Here is a 16,373-nt window from a genome sequence, read left to right as displayed (position 1 = left end):
AGACCGATGACCACGTCCCGTGGACCAGCAACTGTGAGGAGGCATTCCAGAAGTTGAAGGAGGCGCTAATCCACCATCCAGTGCTGTGTGCTCCAGACTTCGACCGGGAGTTCATCGTGTACACAGATGCGTCCAACACCGGGGTAGGAGCTGTCCTGTGCCAAGCTGATGACAAAGGAGACCAGCATCCAGTGTCTTACCTTAGTAAAAAGCTCCAGAAAGGAGAGAGACACTTAGCTACCATGGAGAAGGAGTGTCTTGCCATCGTTTTTGCAGTCCAGAAGTTATCGCCTTACATCTGGGGGAGAAATTTTGTTCTTTGCACAGACCACTCCCCACTACAGTGGTTAAAGACAATGAAAACCCACAATAGCAAACTGATGAGGTGGGCTATGATGTTACAGGACTTCGACTTCGAGGTTAAGGTTGTCAAAGGGACGATGAACTGTGTGGCTGATGCCTTATCCCGAAGACCAGAAGAATGAAGACAACCAGATGGACTATGGACTATGCAATTTGGTGGAAAAGGTTAAATGTTTATGCATACATGTTGATTAAAATGGTGTTATGTATATGAATAAAGATGAACAATGGAGATGTAAGTATAATTGTTTTGAGGCATGAAATAATTTACGTATATGTTGCATAGTGTTGGTAAGTTTGTGAATAATGCAATGTTATAAAGTTATAATGTGTTGATTTTGCTCCTAGTTGTTTTTGGGAGAAAAGCAATCTAGCTTTCCCCCGCAAAAACAACTTATAAAGGGGGGAGGTGTTACAGTCAGCTCTGATGTCACCTGTCCTTCAAGGGTTTGGAGGGAAAGATGTCATCCAATGGTGGTCGGAGGGCGGGACATCAGGGGGAGGAGCTGTGTTGTATGGATAGAGAGTGGGAGTTTGATGTAGAGGAGGGAAGGAGTTGGGTTCTGTGTGAACACGTGTGGAGAGCCTGTATAAGCTTGAGCCTTTCGTTACCTGATTACATGACATATGTGTTTTACCAATCCATGTGTACCAATCAATAAACATTTAGTTCTTTTATTTTTAAATCCATTCCAGTCTGTGTGACTCAATTCAGGGAATGGTTGGTGGCAGACTACCGGAAGTGTAGAAGTGTGGTGACGTAGCGACCTTCCTTTGTGAGGTGAAAGGAGGCCGTTACAGGGGTTTACCTTGCAAGATTTTCAGTGCCTTTGCAGCTGCATGAGGAGCCTTCCTGGTACTAGTCCCTTCAGCTTTCCAGTACTGTTGTGACACATCTACAGGTCCTGACCAAGCTGACTGCAATTCACTCCCCTCTATGGGTCTCAGCATCCCCACTACGTCCTCGGGACAGAATGCTCTTTCCCAGGCCTTTTCATCACATCAGACCCTCTGCTTTTCATGAGTACTCCTCAAGCTTTGCCCTGCTATCTCTGAAGACTTTTTCAGACCTACATGTTGGCAAGGGATCGAGATCACTGGTGATGGACATAACTTAGCTTTAGTTTTGTCATTTACGGTACCACTCACTTGACATGTATCACAAGCCTGACAAAACTGCTTAATTTGCTGACCCATTCCTGGCCAGTAAAAGTTCCTTATTTGGTACCCGATATTCCCATGTGAACTCCAAAAGCATCACTATGTGCCTTGCTTAAGATCTTGCCTCTATATTTTTCAGGTACAATAAGTTGTTTCAGGATTCCATCTCCACCCCTCTGAGGTGCTAAAACGTCCATATATAACAAATTGTTTTCTATTATAAATCTCTCTGGGCATTCAGGCGTTGTTGGAATGAGATTCTCATTAGGTTTTCTAATACAATCATTTAAAGTAATATCTTCCTTCTGCTACTTATCAAACAATGAATTATTAGGGTTTTTTAAAAGAATTAAATCAGCTTCTTCGTGACAGGTTGATTTTCTAAAGAACTTTCTTCTTCCAAGCATCCTTCAGCTACAGTATCTTTTTCTACTGTAGGGGGTGATTTCTGCCCCCCCCTTTGAGCATTGTAAGAACAAAAGCAAGTCCCAACCTATGAAAAAAGCAGCTAGTATTTCATCAGAAATGGCCACTGGTCACTTCCCAGACCAGTTCCCGTAGGTTACTTGAACTTCTGCCACCCTCACAACCACAGTTTCTTTCCCAATTCCTTTTAAATTCATAGTTCTGCCTGGAATTTTTTTTTCCTGGGCTATCAGGTCTGAATGTGCAATAGAAATTTGGGAGCTTGTGCCCCTTAGGTAAAGGTAAAGGTTCCCCTTGACAATTTTGTCCAGTCGTGTCCGACTCTAGGGGGCGGCGCTCATCCCGCTCTTCAAGCCATAGAGGCAGCGTTTGTCCGAAGACAATCTTTCCGTGGTCACATGGCCAGTGTGATTTAGACACGGAACGCTGTTTACCTTCCCACCGAGATGGTACCTTTTTATCTACTCGCATTTGCATGCTTTCGAACCGCTAGGTTGGCAGGAGCTGGGACAAGTGACGGGAGCTCACTCCGTCGCGTGGATTCGAACTTATGACTGCTTGGTCTTCTGACCCTGCAGCACAGGCTTCTGCGGTTTAGCCCACAGCGCCACCACGTCCCTCTTGTGCCCCTTAGAGCTATATATTTCTTTTCATTTACTAATATCTCTTCCCCAGGGTTTTTAAGAAGAGAATTGTCATTTTCTATATAGAAAGAATGAACTACAGCCTCGGTTGCTGTAGTAACTGGCCTACTCTCTCCACCTTCTGTGGGAAGCTCCTGCTCAAGGCCGTTCGTTGTTATCTGTTACAGTGAGTACAAACACTCCTGGCAGAGAAGCAGCAGGGCGGGGTGACCTCTCATTCTGCCTTTCTGCTTAGAGTTAGGGCATAGGTTCAAAGACTTTCTCTAGCCAATCCTAGTGGTGATTAGATAACCAGTATCCTATCTGAATTTTCATAACATTCTGTGTAATTGTGCGAAGTTAATAAAAAGAGTGCTTAAGGCATTGCTTTTAAGCTCTGTTGGCTCAGACATCTGTGGTCAACTTCTCTGTACTTTTTCCTGCTCCAACCACTTAGTTAGAAAGTTACAAATCCTAGCCCCAAGCTGAGCATACGTTTCTTCTTTGATTTTTGTCAACCCTGAATTTTTTTTCTTTGCTGCTCAGAGATGATTCCAAATCTGGTGTAAATCATATGTTTAAAAAAATTCAAAATCTTTGGACTGGTTATCAGTCATTTGCGAATACAGTTCTGTCAAACGGCCACTAATTTTCAATCTCAAAAACATTTCCCCCCTCATCTTGTACCCCAAAATCTCTGCAAGCTCTCTCAAATGAAATAAGATACGTTTTAAAGTTTTCTTTTCTCCTTTCCAATGTATCTTCATTGGATTATGGTCCGCCCATATACTTGTTTCTATTTCCACCTCTTTTTCTTTAAATTCTGGGAACATTTTGAGATCTACCCTAAATGAGGTCTGGCCATTTGAACTGTTATTGTTGTTTTGATTTCTTCATCTCAATTTGAAACTGCACTTCTTTCTCCCTCAACTCCTTGTCAACCTTGGCTTTCTCCTGCTCAGCCTCCATGTTTTAACTCTAATTTCAGTATGAATTGTGGGGTTTTTTTTTGTTTCCATTTCCTAAATTGTTGAGGGGTTTTTGTCTCTCTAACCTCATCTCACAAATTCCTCTACCTGAGGAATTTGTTCCTCCACTTGAGGACTCCCATTTTCCTCCAGATCAGAACTTTCATATTGTGTGTCCCTGACTGGCTTTTTGGACCTTTTAGGCGGCATGTTTAAGTCTCAATGAATTAGTCTTTAATTTATGTACTGCTTTTAAAAAAGGACCTGTCTTTTTGCTGTTTATTCCAGTAACTATGTTGTTGTGCTTCACTCAGAAGTTCTCTAGCTTACAAACTTTTAGTTACTGTCTCTCTATGACTGAGCTGTTCTTCCTCTCAGACATCAGAATAATTCTATTTTCAAACCTTTGTTTTTATTTCCCTAAATAAAGTTCTTAAGCACATTCTTAAAGTTATATAAAGCTTCAGTATTTTACTTTAACCTCTTCTATCTTAATTAATACAGGTCACACTTTGACTAGTCACTCCTTAAACACTCTCTATGCCTCAAACCCAAACTATCTTCTCACTTCTCTGTCTGAACTCCCTAGACTCTGACTCAACCCTCCCTTCTAGTTTCTCTGGCTCCGCCTCCCAACTGCTCTCATTGGTAAAGGTAAAGGTAAAGGTTCCCCTTGACAATTTTTGTCCAGTCGTGTCCGACTCTAGGGGGCAGCGCTCATCCCGCTCTTCAAGCCATAGAGCCAGCGTTTGTCCGAAGACAATCTTTCCATGGTCACATGGCCAGTGTGATTTAGACACAGAATGCTGTTTACCTTCCCACCGAGGTGGTCCCTATTTATCTACTCGCATTTGCATGCTTTCGAACCGCTAGGTTGGCGGGAGCTGGGACAAGCGACGGGTGCTCATTCTGTTGCGTGGATTCGATCTTACGACTGCCGGATCTTCTGACCCTGCAGCACAGGCTTCTGCGGTTTAGCCCACAGCGCCACCACGTCTCATTGGTACATGCCAATAATCTTCTACCTGAGCCAAAACAGGGTGATCGCTACATCACCCTGCCAACATGTTCCTGGTTTGTTGGCATTTTTGGAAATTTTTGGTTGGCTCTCTCAATTTGTTGCACTAGTTCTTCTGACTCTTTTAGGTTTATTTTATGCTTTAATAATTCCATTTGTTTTTTAAATATTCCCTTCTGCGGATCTTTTTGTAATTCCAATTCCCATTTCTTATATTCTTCCTTCAGTTTTATATAGTATTGTCTCTTTTCTTTATATTTCTTAGTCATATATGTCGTGGCTATTTCCCAAAAGACAGCCTTGGCTGTGTCCCAGATAGTTTGGAGATTGGTCTCTTTTTTTCTATTTTCTTAAAAAAAAGAATTCCATTTCTTTCTTGGCTCTTTCTATAAATTCTTTGTCTTTCAGCATAGTTTTATTTAAAGTTCCTTTTAAAGTTTTATTTTCTCCTTTCCAATGTATCTTCATTGGATTATGGTCCGTCCATATACTTGTTTCTATTTCCACCTCTTGAATTCCTGCCCTCAGTTCCGGGGAAAACCAAATCATATCAATCCTGGACCAAGATTTATGTCTGTTGGAGTAAAAATATATTGCAATTTTTTAATGTTTCTTTCTCTCCATATGTCCTGTAGGTCTAATTTTTCCATCATCTGGAAGAAAATTTTGGGGAGTTTCTTCCTTCTTCCCCCCCCTTTCCCACTTCTGTAATCCAATCTTTCATCAATTATTACATTAAAGTCTCCTAGTAAGTAAATACTTCGATATTCCATTTTGAGCAATATATTATATAGTTTTTGATAAAAAAAATTCTTGTTTGTTGTTAGGGGTGTATATTGCAATCATAAAGATCTTTTTAGTGTTTATTGTTACTTCTGCCATTAAGATTCTTCCTTCTTTATCTGAATAAATATGTTTAGAGTCCAGGTTTTCTTTGATATATAAGGCTACCCCACTTTTCTCTTGTTGTGCTGTTGAATAATAAAATTTCCCAATCTTTCAGTATTCCAAATATTTATGGTGTTGTTTTTTAATGTGAGTTTCTTGAAGGCAAATTTTATCCTTTTTTGTTTTTTGTAATTGCAAGAATTTTCCCCCCTCCTCTCTGGAGAATTAAGGCCATTAATGTTCATCGCAAAGATTCCAATTTCATTCTCCATCTTCTTTATTTATATTTAGGATGCATTGTCCTAGTGCTTCTCTTTTCTCTCTGTTCTTTAGTCAGTTCTTGTAGTGCATCTTCTTTCTCTTCTTCTTCTTCTTTGCTTGATGATATCACTCCTTGTAGAGTTACTATATCCTGTTCTCTGCTTTATTCTCCATCTTGTTCAGATCTTTGCGATTCTTCTTCCCATACATTTGCATGTCTGTCATAAAATTCTCTTGCTTTGTGGATAGAATCCAATCTGGATAGATACAACTCTTGAACTGTCCTGTCTTGAACTGAGACAGCAGGGCTAGCAGGTTACGCAAGTGTGGTCCTTGATGTGACTGTATGTATTAGCCAATAGGTCCAGTGGGAGCACTATGGCATGGTGAAGAAGCACCACCATCAACAAAGTACTGCTTTCACTGCCTTGGGGGTAGAGGAAGAGTGTCTGAGGGCAAAGGAAGGGAAATATTGACAGAAAACCACTGGCCCTGTCTGATCCTGAGCAGATAGTTGCCAATGGTTTCTGTCCCCAGGTTAGTTATTTTCAATTTTTACTACAGTTTTTATCTGCTTGTTTTATATTATATTGGTTTATTTCTTTCTTAAATGTTGTGACAATGTATTGTTTTAGCTTCTAATATTGTTTCTTTTAATACTGTAAGCTGCCTTGAATCCTTTCTAAGAGAAAGGTTGGCATACATTTTAAAAAATACATTACCTGGGTATCGGTAATAAAGAGCAACCTGCTTATTTCAGTATGAGTGTGAAGTCTCAAATGAAATTTTATACTGTCTCAGGTGTCACCTGGTTAACAAGGGGTACATTTGGGGCTTAAGAGATGGGCCATGTTTTAAAAAGTCAGATATGTTCTTCCTTGACCTGTTGCCATCAAGCAGGGATATAGTAATGCCATGGAAGAAGGCCAGTGCCCTCAGGCAAGCTCAGATGTGAGCAACCTCAACCTCCAGGACTTTGTGATAAACCAAGACCCAAGCCAGAGCTTGCCTTCAGAGATAGCAGTTTCAAAGAAGGCCACTTTGGCATAAGGATGAGGAATACATTAGAAAATAGCAGGATACAATAAATGGATGAAAGAAAGTAATGAGGAGATTGTGAGCCTGTTCTATAATGTTAATGACTGCCAAGACCTAGAAAGACCAGGAAGGGAGCAAAAGCCACAGGCAGCTTATAGGGATGTGCACCAAGAACACACTTTGTCAGAACACAACATGACAGAACATAAAAGCATCATATGGAAAAATTGTTATGCCAGACAACTAGAAAGAGAAAATGTTTATTTCACTAAGATCATTTCCCAGCAGAATGCAGCCATCCTTTAAACCACAATAAAAAACCACCCTGAAGCCAAAATGGCATAAATTGTTGAGATTCTTAGCAATCCACAAGAAGCAAGAGTATACATTTTTTTCCAGAAAGTAAGCAACGTTGTAAAATCTGATAGAACCTCTCCAACCCACAGACCTCTTCTTCCTAAAACAAATACTAACAGGTTTGTTTATAACATAATTTCAAATCTAGATCAGATTGCAAGCAATTTTCTGTATGAAAGATATGATATTCATTCAATTCACTTAATAGTTTACTGCTTGCCAGCCAGCATCTCTAAATTGTTACACATCCCATTAAGATAATGGAATATGAAACTGAAGAAAAAAAGAAAAATCTATGGCAAGTATGGCTGGCAGTTAAGACAAGAGCAAGGTATAACAGATCTTTGAGGCCAAACAGGAAAAATCACTGCTTTTTTCCATGGCAGAAGGGGGAACAATCTTAAGAGGGACATAGGGCCTGTCTTTAGAAAGCTGAACATCAAATTTAAAACACTGCAGGTGAATAAAGCTCAGAATTTTAGGGTGTGATCATTTGGGGAAATAGATTGCATTTTGGACTGCTTGTGGAGCATTCTGGTATAATTTATTTTCCAGTGATCAGACAACATAGAGAGAAATTCACTCCAGCCCAACGCCAAAAGTGTGTTCTAGCTCAGCCCCAATCTATGCCCAAGATGGACCATCTTGGTCCAGTTGCAAGGCTACTACTTTTTGGGGCTGGGCTAGAGTGATTCCACAGCAGATGGAAGAGTCACTTTAAGAGACATTGCTCCTTGCAACGTGACCCTTTTCAGTCCAATCGCTTTTCCAGCTGTCAGTGCAGCTTGCTTTTCTAGCTGTCTGATTGCACCCTTAAACTTGCACCCTTAAACTTAAATGTCCTCTAATATGAACATGAAACTTACAGCTCCCTATCATCTATTGTCATCTGTGAAATAAAAGATAGAGATGAACAATATGTCAAGCATTAGAAAAGACACAGAATTGGAAAGCCCCTGTAGTGGATGGGATCCATAAGTTCTAGTGGAAAAAAAATAACTTCAACCCATTCACACTGAAGTTTTTTAAATGAAGACCTCAGCAACCCCCATCTTATTCCAGAATTGTTCACAAAAGGAATAACCCATCTCCTTTATAAACCTAGTAACTGTTCCAGTCCTAAAACTTACCAACCTGTCACCTGTTTACCCACAGGTGAACAGCTTTACAAGCTGCTTACATTAATTATTTCCTAAAATATTTACAATTTGGTCAAATGCAACCCCATCCTAACAGATTAACAGAGAGGCTGTGTGAAGAAATCCTAGGGTTGTGATGAATTGCTCCCTATTGATTCGTCCGTATTGAATTAGGCTCAAAGGAACTCTAGAAGTTTACCATTCACATATATTGATCACCAAAAGGCATTTGATTCTATGTCCCACTCATGGTTTTTTGAAATTTTGCGGATCTACAAAATTGATAATAGAATTATTATTTTACTATCTAAGCTATCATGACTAAATGTAGAGACCTCCTGTCTAATAATATGTTTTTTAAAGTCCTTTGTGGTTTTGCCTGGCTTCAGCTCCCCTGCCTAGACAGCATCAATACAAGCCTAATTATAGAGGAAATGGACTTGATGTTTCACAATGTATATACAGATGGTATTAAGTAGTTTGCAAGCTCTCCTGATAAATTGAACAATTTCTTAAACATTGTTGAGTCTTACAGTACAGATATCAAAATGAACTTTAGTGTTGATAAATGTGCCACATGAAAAGAGGCAAAATCTCAGAGAGTGGCAACCACAAGTTCACTAATGAACAGTTTATTCAATGCTTAGAGAAGGAGAAAACCTATAAATATTTAGGCATCTATGAACATCTCAGTATAAACCACAAGGAATGTAAGTTGTTAGTCAGGAACAAGTGGTTTGATAGAATGAATGCAAAAGGAAAAATTACTGTTATCAATACTTGGGCAGCCCCAGTATTAACATATTCCTTTGGAATTACGGACTGGAGATACAGTAATCTTTATTACTTAAATAGGAAAACTTGAATCTTCTTGTCAAAATATTGATGTCATCATCCAAAGGTGTGTACAGAGATCTTTTATTTACCATGGAGTATGGTCAGTTATGGACTTTTTGACCTCAGGAATTTCTGTATGGGCAATCAAACTTCAAAAGTACTTCTATGGGAGCATGGTTTCACTTCATCAATTGACAGAAGAAAATTATAGAATAAATATTACAAGCAGCAAGTGAGAACCACTTGATGCTTTCAGAAATTAATTCTGAAGCAAGGTGTAAGTGATATATGTAGGGCCTGTCAAGAAAAAATTCATCCTGTCATAGCTGGATGCCCTAAGCTAGCAATAACTGATTATATGTGATAATAATAACTGATTGTGTAATACAGTATGACCCCCATATGCATGGAATTGGTACCTGCAGTTTCACTTATCTGTGGTCTGAAAATGTTAATTTAAAAAAATATTTGTATGCTCACTGTTTTTAGCTTTTCAATGTTGTCTTTTAATTGTTGTAAGCCTTCTTTTAAGGGGAAAGGTGCAGTAAAAATATTTTAAATAAATATAAATTCAGCAGTTGGTTAAATCTTACAGATTACTCACAAATTTTCCTCCATATGTCAGCTACCTCTAATTTGAAAAAACAAAACTGGAAACCTATACCAGGACAAGGAAATTATTACAGATAAAATGAATAATTTTAATAAGCCAGATATTATACTTCTGGATAAGCGATGAAGAAAAACATACTTTATACAAGTTGGAGTTTCATCAACAAGCTGCTTCAAGAGTGCAGAAAGAACAAATATGATGAAGTATCAAGCATTAAGGAAAGAAACTAAAAGAATATACAGCCAAGGATCCACCTCCTCTGCGTACTAATTTCAGCAACTAGAGTTGTTCCAAAATCTTTGGTTACCAATTTAAAACTTTTACTGATTGATGCTAATTTGCTTCCTGAAATTTAAAAAACAAAACAGTGATTTAATAGGCACGTCATGCACAAATGTTTAGGATTTGACTCCTAATGTTTAGATTACACACTTTGATCAACCACCAAGCACCAGCAATGGTGAGGAATAAGTATAATAATTGTTATTTACAGGATGCTTTGAGACTGTGCAGCTTGCCCAAGGTCAAACATGGCAACTTTTCTCCCAGGAGGCAGGGTGGGAACTGAACTCTCAACGTATGGCTCTGCAGCCAGAAATGTAATTCACTGAGCTATATTTACTTAAAAGATGGAGCCTGGCACACAAAGCAATTTCTGTGCAAACCTAAAACTTTAAATAAACTACAATCTGCAGTAGAAACAGGAGAGCAGTATTTAAAATTTCAAAGCAGGGTTGGCTAAATATCTCATTTTTAACATTTTGGTGATTTTCCTTCTCCATATCCAATAGTTAATACAGTTTCAGATAGTCTCATCAGGCACTGCGTGAAGTCTAGGAAGCACATACGGCTCTTTGCAAGTATGACCAACAGCCATGTATTTTTCTGCACAGGATGACAGAATGAGTCATGGTGAATCAGTCATGAAAACATCTGAGCTTCTAAATGGACTGAGACCTCTACTCAGATGAATGATGGCTCATGACTGGAGCAGGGGATGCTCCCTACAATTTTGGAATAAGATGACCACATTCTGGTCCACAAGCTGCCCACAGATCATATGCAAGTTTGAACCAAGAGTTTTCCAGGTTAACTTATTGAGCATCAACGAAACCTGCATCATCATGCAAAGCGATGGCTCTGAGCATGTGCAGAGTACCTTTCTCTGACTAACAAGTCCACACACGCACACATGTGATTTGGAGGTAGATTGTGTTACATACAGCACTGATGTTACCTGTCTGTCATGGGTTTGGAGGGAAAGTTCCATCCTATGGGGAGTGGAAGGCGGGACATCAGGAGGAGGGGCTGTACTGTATATATATGTGAAGCCTGTGTGGAGAAGCTGGAGAAGAGCTGAGAGAAGAAGCTTGAGTGGGAGTCTGTGTGTCAGACAGGGTACTACTGTGTGTCAGTCAGTACCAACCTGATAGGTTCAGGTGTCTGTATGGTTAGCCAGAACTGATAGGTTCAGGGTCTGTGCTTTATTTAAAGGTGTTCTGTGTGAACCAAACTGGTGTATGTATGATTGAGACAAAGCCACGTTACTGTATCTTATTCACTTGATCATTTTATTTTTCCCTGTGTGTTATTTAAATAAACCTCATTCCTTTATTTGTTAAAAATCCATCCCTGGTCTGTGTGACTTCTTATAGGGAATGGTTGGTGGCAGCTTAGTGAAACTGTGGCATATCCCAGTAGGTCTGGGGTTGTCACATTGATTGGTGTCCAGCGTGTGGGATACGACTGGTCCAGTTGTCCAGTGGTCCAGCAAAGCCTTGGCAAGTGTGCCCAGAGCAAGGGGGGTCTAGTCAGGGACAATCTGAGGGCGCGTAGGTAATCTTCTAGGCGTACCTCACGGGGAGGTGCGCTAGTGGAAGAACGTGCCAACTGGGGACTAGATTAGGGAGCTCTGAGGCAACCTGTTTTGGCGGGAAAAAACCTGAGGCAAAACTGTGTAAAGTAGCAGTGATCTAGCCTGTCTGCTGAGAGGCCTAGCAGAGGGGGGTGGACTCTGGCTGGCTACAGTTGCAAGCTAGTGCTGAAGAACAGCAGCAATCTATAGAAGGCTGGTTCTGAGGCAAAAGAAAAAAAAAGTGGTCGCTTTATTTTGAGGCTTGACTTTTGAAAGCAGCCTGTTCTGGGGGGGGGGGATTATGCCCTTGACTCGAAGCCAAATGGCAGAAATGGGTGAAGCGAGGGAACCCCAGGTAGACCAAGGTTCTGAGGATGAATTTGGCTCAGTGCAGGGTGACAGCACGGGAGAACAGAACCCAGAACTCAAAAAAATGCTCATAGCCCAACAGCATGAACTGAGGATGAGGCAATTTGAAGTGGAGGAAAGGGAAAGGGAAAGGCAAAGACAATTTGAATTGGAATTGCAGAGAGAGAAAATGGCGTTTGAGTTAAGAAAATTGGAGTTGATGAACCAGAACAATAATAACAATAGAGATTCTGAGGTGGGCCAATTGTCTAAAACTGACCTGAAGAAATTCCCTGTATACCACAAGGGAGATTGCCCTGAGGTGTTCTTTTCCCTCGTGGAAAGAGCGTTTGTGGACTTCTCAGTAAGGGAAACTGAGAAGATGACCATCATGCGATCTTTAATCAGTGGCAGCCTGGCAGAAGTCTATGCAGAGATGCCAGAGGAGCTGTTAAAAGATTTTGCAGAGTTTAAAAAACTGGTGTTTGCCAGACATGGGATAAATGCGGAACAGCTGAGGCAGAGATTCAGGTCACTCACCAAGAAACCAGAGCAGACTTTTACCCAAGTGGGGGCCCAACTGGTTAGGCTGCTAGAGAAATGGCTATCTCAGGAGGGGACAGAGACCTACCAGCAGCTCAAAGACCTGATAGCGCTGGAACAGTTTTACTCAGTCCTGCATGGGGAACTGAAGTTCCAGGTGAGGGAAAGGAAACCGAAATCTGTGGCGGAGGCGGCCGAGATCGCAGATTTTATTTCCCAAATAAGAAAGCCCTTAGGTGCTGAGGGGAAATTGATAGGTAAACCCAAAGAAACCTACAGCAAGTACTCTCAGGGACCAGGAAGAAACCAGCAAGGGGGAGGGACCCATGGTGAAGGGAAGCCCTCAGACATGAAACCAAGACCTCAGATTTTGGAGGGAAAACCAAAACCAGATGAGAAAGACTCCAAGTACAGCAGAAAATGTTATTTCTGTCAAGGAAAGGGCCATCTAATCTCAGAGTGTGAGAAATGGAAGCAGCTAAAGGGAAATTTGCCTCATGATTTGAGTGGAACCAAGCCAAAAGCTGTGTTCTGTGTCCAGAAAGAGCAAAGCTCCTTGCCACTGAGGGAGCCTGTTGCCATGGCTACTCAATCTGGAACAGTTACAGCTGCTGATCAGGCTGGGGAAAATGGTCCTCTTGTGGAGGTCAAGCGCTGCTTACTAGTGAGAACAGATTCGCAGTTGTTTGAAACCGCAGGGGTGGACGTAGGAATACTTGACCATCAGTATAGGGGGCTAAGGGATACTTGTTCTCAGGTGACCCTGTGCCATCCAGATATTATTCCTAGGGAGTATATAATCCCGAATGAGAGCCTAAAGGTGGCAGGGATTGAGGGACAGGTGATCTCGCTGCCAGTAGCTGAGGTACCTGTAAGCTTTCAAGGCTGGAGGGGAGTTTGGCGGCTAGCAATTTCATCGACTCTGCCAGCAGCCGTGCTCGTGGGAAATGACCTGGCTGAACATGTGAAACGGGTGCTAGTGATTACACGCTCACAAGCCACCACGGGGACAGTTCAGGGGGGTACTGATGAGCCCGAGACGGAAGCAGAGGGGAGTTCAGAAGCTGTGGTGGAAACCTTGACCACAGACCACAAATTTGGCCAAGAGCAAAAGGCAGACGCCACTCTCCAAAAGTGTTTTGAACAGGTGACAGACGCCCAGCTAACACCTGAAACCCCAGTGAGATTTCATGAGAAACAGGGAATTTTATATAGAGAGACCCTGATGAATATCTCAAGAGGGGGAGATGGGATCAGAAGTCAGCTAGTGGTACCTGAAAAGTATCGCCCCATGATCTTACAAAGGGGGCACTCTGACATGTTTGCTGCGCACTTAGGGGTGAACAAAACACAGCAGAGAATCACACAAAATTTTTACTGGCCTGAAATAGGGAAGCAGATCAAGGAGTTCTGTAAACAATGTGATGTGTGTCAGAGGCAGGGGAATAACCGTGACAGGACCAAAGCAAAGTTGTGCCCTTTGCCTGTGATTGACACTCTGTTCAAATGCATAGGGGTGGATATTGTGGGACCTTTGCCCAAGGCCACAAAGAGGGGGAACCGGTTCATTCTCACCATTGTGGACCATGCCACGAGGTACCCTGAAGCCATACCCTTGACTAACATTGAAACTAACACAGTGGCAGATGCCTTGGTGGGGTATATGTCCAGGATGGGATTCGCCTCAGAAATAATCACAGATTTGGGCGCATCGTTTACATCGAAGCTCATGAACCGGTTATGGCAAATCTGTGGAATTAAACACAAGGAAACCACTGCCTATCACCCTGAAAGTAATGGGTTAACGGAGAACTTCAATGGGACTCTGATGCGCATGATTAGGGCTTACTTGGCTGAGAATCCAAACAATTGGGACCAGAAGCTGCAATCCCTTTTGTTTGCTTATCGATCAGTGCCACAAGCCAGTACCGGGTTCAGTCCGTTTGAACTTTTGTTTGGGAGAAGGGTGAAAGGGCCCCTTGATTTAATCAAACAAAATTGGGAGCAGATCACCCAGGATGACCCATAAGACGTTGTGACATATATAGACTCTTTAAGGAATGACCTAAAGGGAAACCTAGAGCTAGCAGCAGAGACCCTGCAAGCTCAAAAGGTCAGAAAGAAAGCTTGGGATGACCAGGAAGGCAGGGAGAGGCACTTTAACCCAGGGGAGGAAGTGCTTTGGCCTAGGCTCTGCAAAGAGAACAAAGTGCAGCTGGGTAGCCCAGAAATAAAATACTTGGGTCACATGGTAGGGGGAGGAGTGATCAAACCCCTGGAGGCCAAAATAGAAGCCGTTCGTGATTGGCCTAGACCCAACACCAAGAAAAAAGTCAAATCATTTCTTGGGTTGGTGGGCTACTACAGAAAGTTCATCCCGAGGTTTAGCGAGATTGCGGCTCCGCTGACCTATCTGACGAGGAAGAAGACTGATGACCGCATCCCGTGGACCAGCGACTGTGAGGAGGCGTTCCAGAGGTTGAAGGAGGCCCTCATCAACTATCCAGTGCTGCGTGCTCCAGACTTCAACCGGGAGTTCATCATCTACACCGATGCGTCTAACAGCGGGGTAGGAGCAGTTCTTTGCCAGGAGGATGGAAATGGTGACCAGCATCCAATGTCCTACCTGAGTAGGAAACTCCAGAAAGGTGAGAGACATTTGGCAACCGTGGAAAAGGAGTGCCTGGCCATAGTCTACGCGATCCAGAAGGCCAAGCCTTACATCTGGGGAAGACATTTTATTCTGTGCACTGACCATTCACCACTGCAATGGTTAAAGACAATGAAAACCCACAATAGTAAACTTATGAGGTGGGCTTTAAACCTGCAAGACTATGACTTTGAAGTGAAGGTGGTCAGAGGGTCAGTGAACTGTGTTGCTGACGCCATGTCAAGAAGACCTGAAGAATGAAGACGGCGAAAGAAACATGGACTATGTATATATTTTGATGACAAAAAGTTAAATGTACCTGTTTATTAAACATGATTGGTTTGTATGAATAAAGGTAACTTGATGTATTGTAAATGGTATATGTTTAAATGCCTAATTGATATGGTTATCCTAGTGTAAGTATAAGTAAGTATGGTATTGTATGTTATTGTATAACTGTTTTTGTATGTTTTGGATCCAGGTTGTTTTTTGGAGAAAAGCACTTTAGCTTTCCCCCTACAAAACAACTTATAAAGAGGGGAGGTGTTACATACAGCACTGATGTTACCTGTCTGTCATGGGTTTGGAGGGAAAGTTCCATCCTATGGGGAGTGGAAGGCGGGACATCAGGAGGAGGGGCTGTACTGTATATATATGTGAAGCCTGTGTGGAGAAGCTGGAGAAGAGCTGAGAGAAGAAGCTTGAGTGGGAGTCTGTGTGTCAGACAGGGTACTACTGTGTGTCAGTCAGTACCAACCTGATAGGTTCAGGTGTCTGTATGGTTAGCCAGAACTGATAGGTTCAGGGTCTGTGCTTTATTTAAAGGTGTTCTGTGTGAACCAAACTGGTGTATGTATGATTGAGACAAAGCCACGTTACTGTATCTTATTCACTTGATCATTTTATTTTTCCCTGTGTGTTATTTAAATAAACCTCATTCCTTTATTTGTTAAAAATCCATCCCTGGTCTGTGTGACTTCTTATAGGGAATGGTTGGTGGCAGCTTAGTGAAACTGTGGCATATCCCAGTAGGTCTGGGGTTGTCACAGATTGTTCTGGGCAAAGGGCATGGCTTATCATGAATAAATTCATGAAAAATAGATTGTACTTTTAACATAGCATTTCAGATTACTGCCTTGCCACAATGCTTTCTGAAATCCAGTATGTGCTGTATCTGGTGGCATTTTTTTTGTTCATTCTTGTTATAGACCTGCAAGTAACTACTTGAGGCCTGTGTAAAGAGACTTATGTGGACATCCAGAAGACTAAAAACCATTCCTTTCAT

The 16,373-nt window shown here is 41.7% G+C and overlaps 1 long non-coding RNA gene across 1 annotated transcript; it reads left to right on the top strand.

Moving 5' to 3' along the window:
* The first annotated feature begins 205 nt into the window (after nt 1-205).
* On the top strand, nt 206-16,048 carry LOC144589459 (uncharacterized). Its single transcript, XR_013545570.1, has 2 exons — nt 206-598; nt 15,632-16,048. It is a non-coding gene; the product is annotated as an uncharacterized LOC144589459 (long non-coding RNA).
* The last annotated feature ends 325 nt before the right edge of the window (nt 16,049-16,373 follow it).

The sequence above is a fragment of the Pogona vitticeps genome, chromosome 5 (assembly GCF_051106095.1).
Source record: "Pogona vitticeps strain Pit_001003342236 chromosome 5, PviZW2.1, whole genome shotgun sequence".
Lineage (NCBI taxonomy): Eukaryota > Metazoa > Chordata > Lepidosauria > Squamata > Agamidae > Pogona > Pogona vitticeps.
Note: the sequence above shows the minus strand (reverse complement) of the source record. Positions and strands in the feature narration are given on the sequence as shown.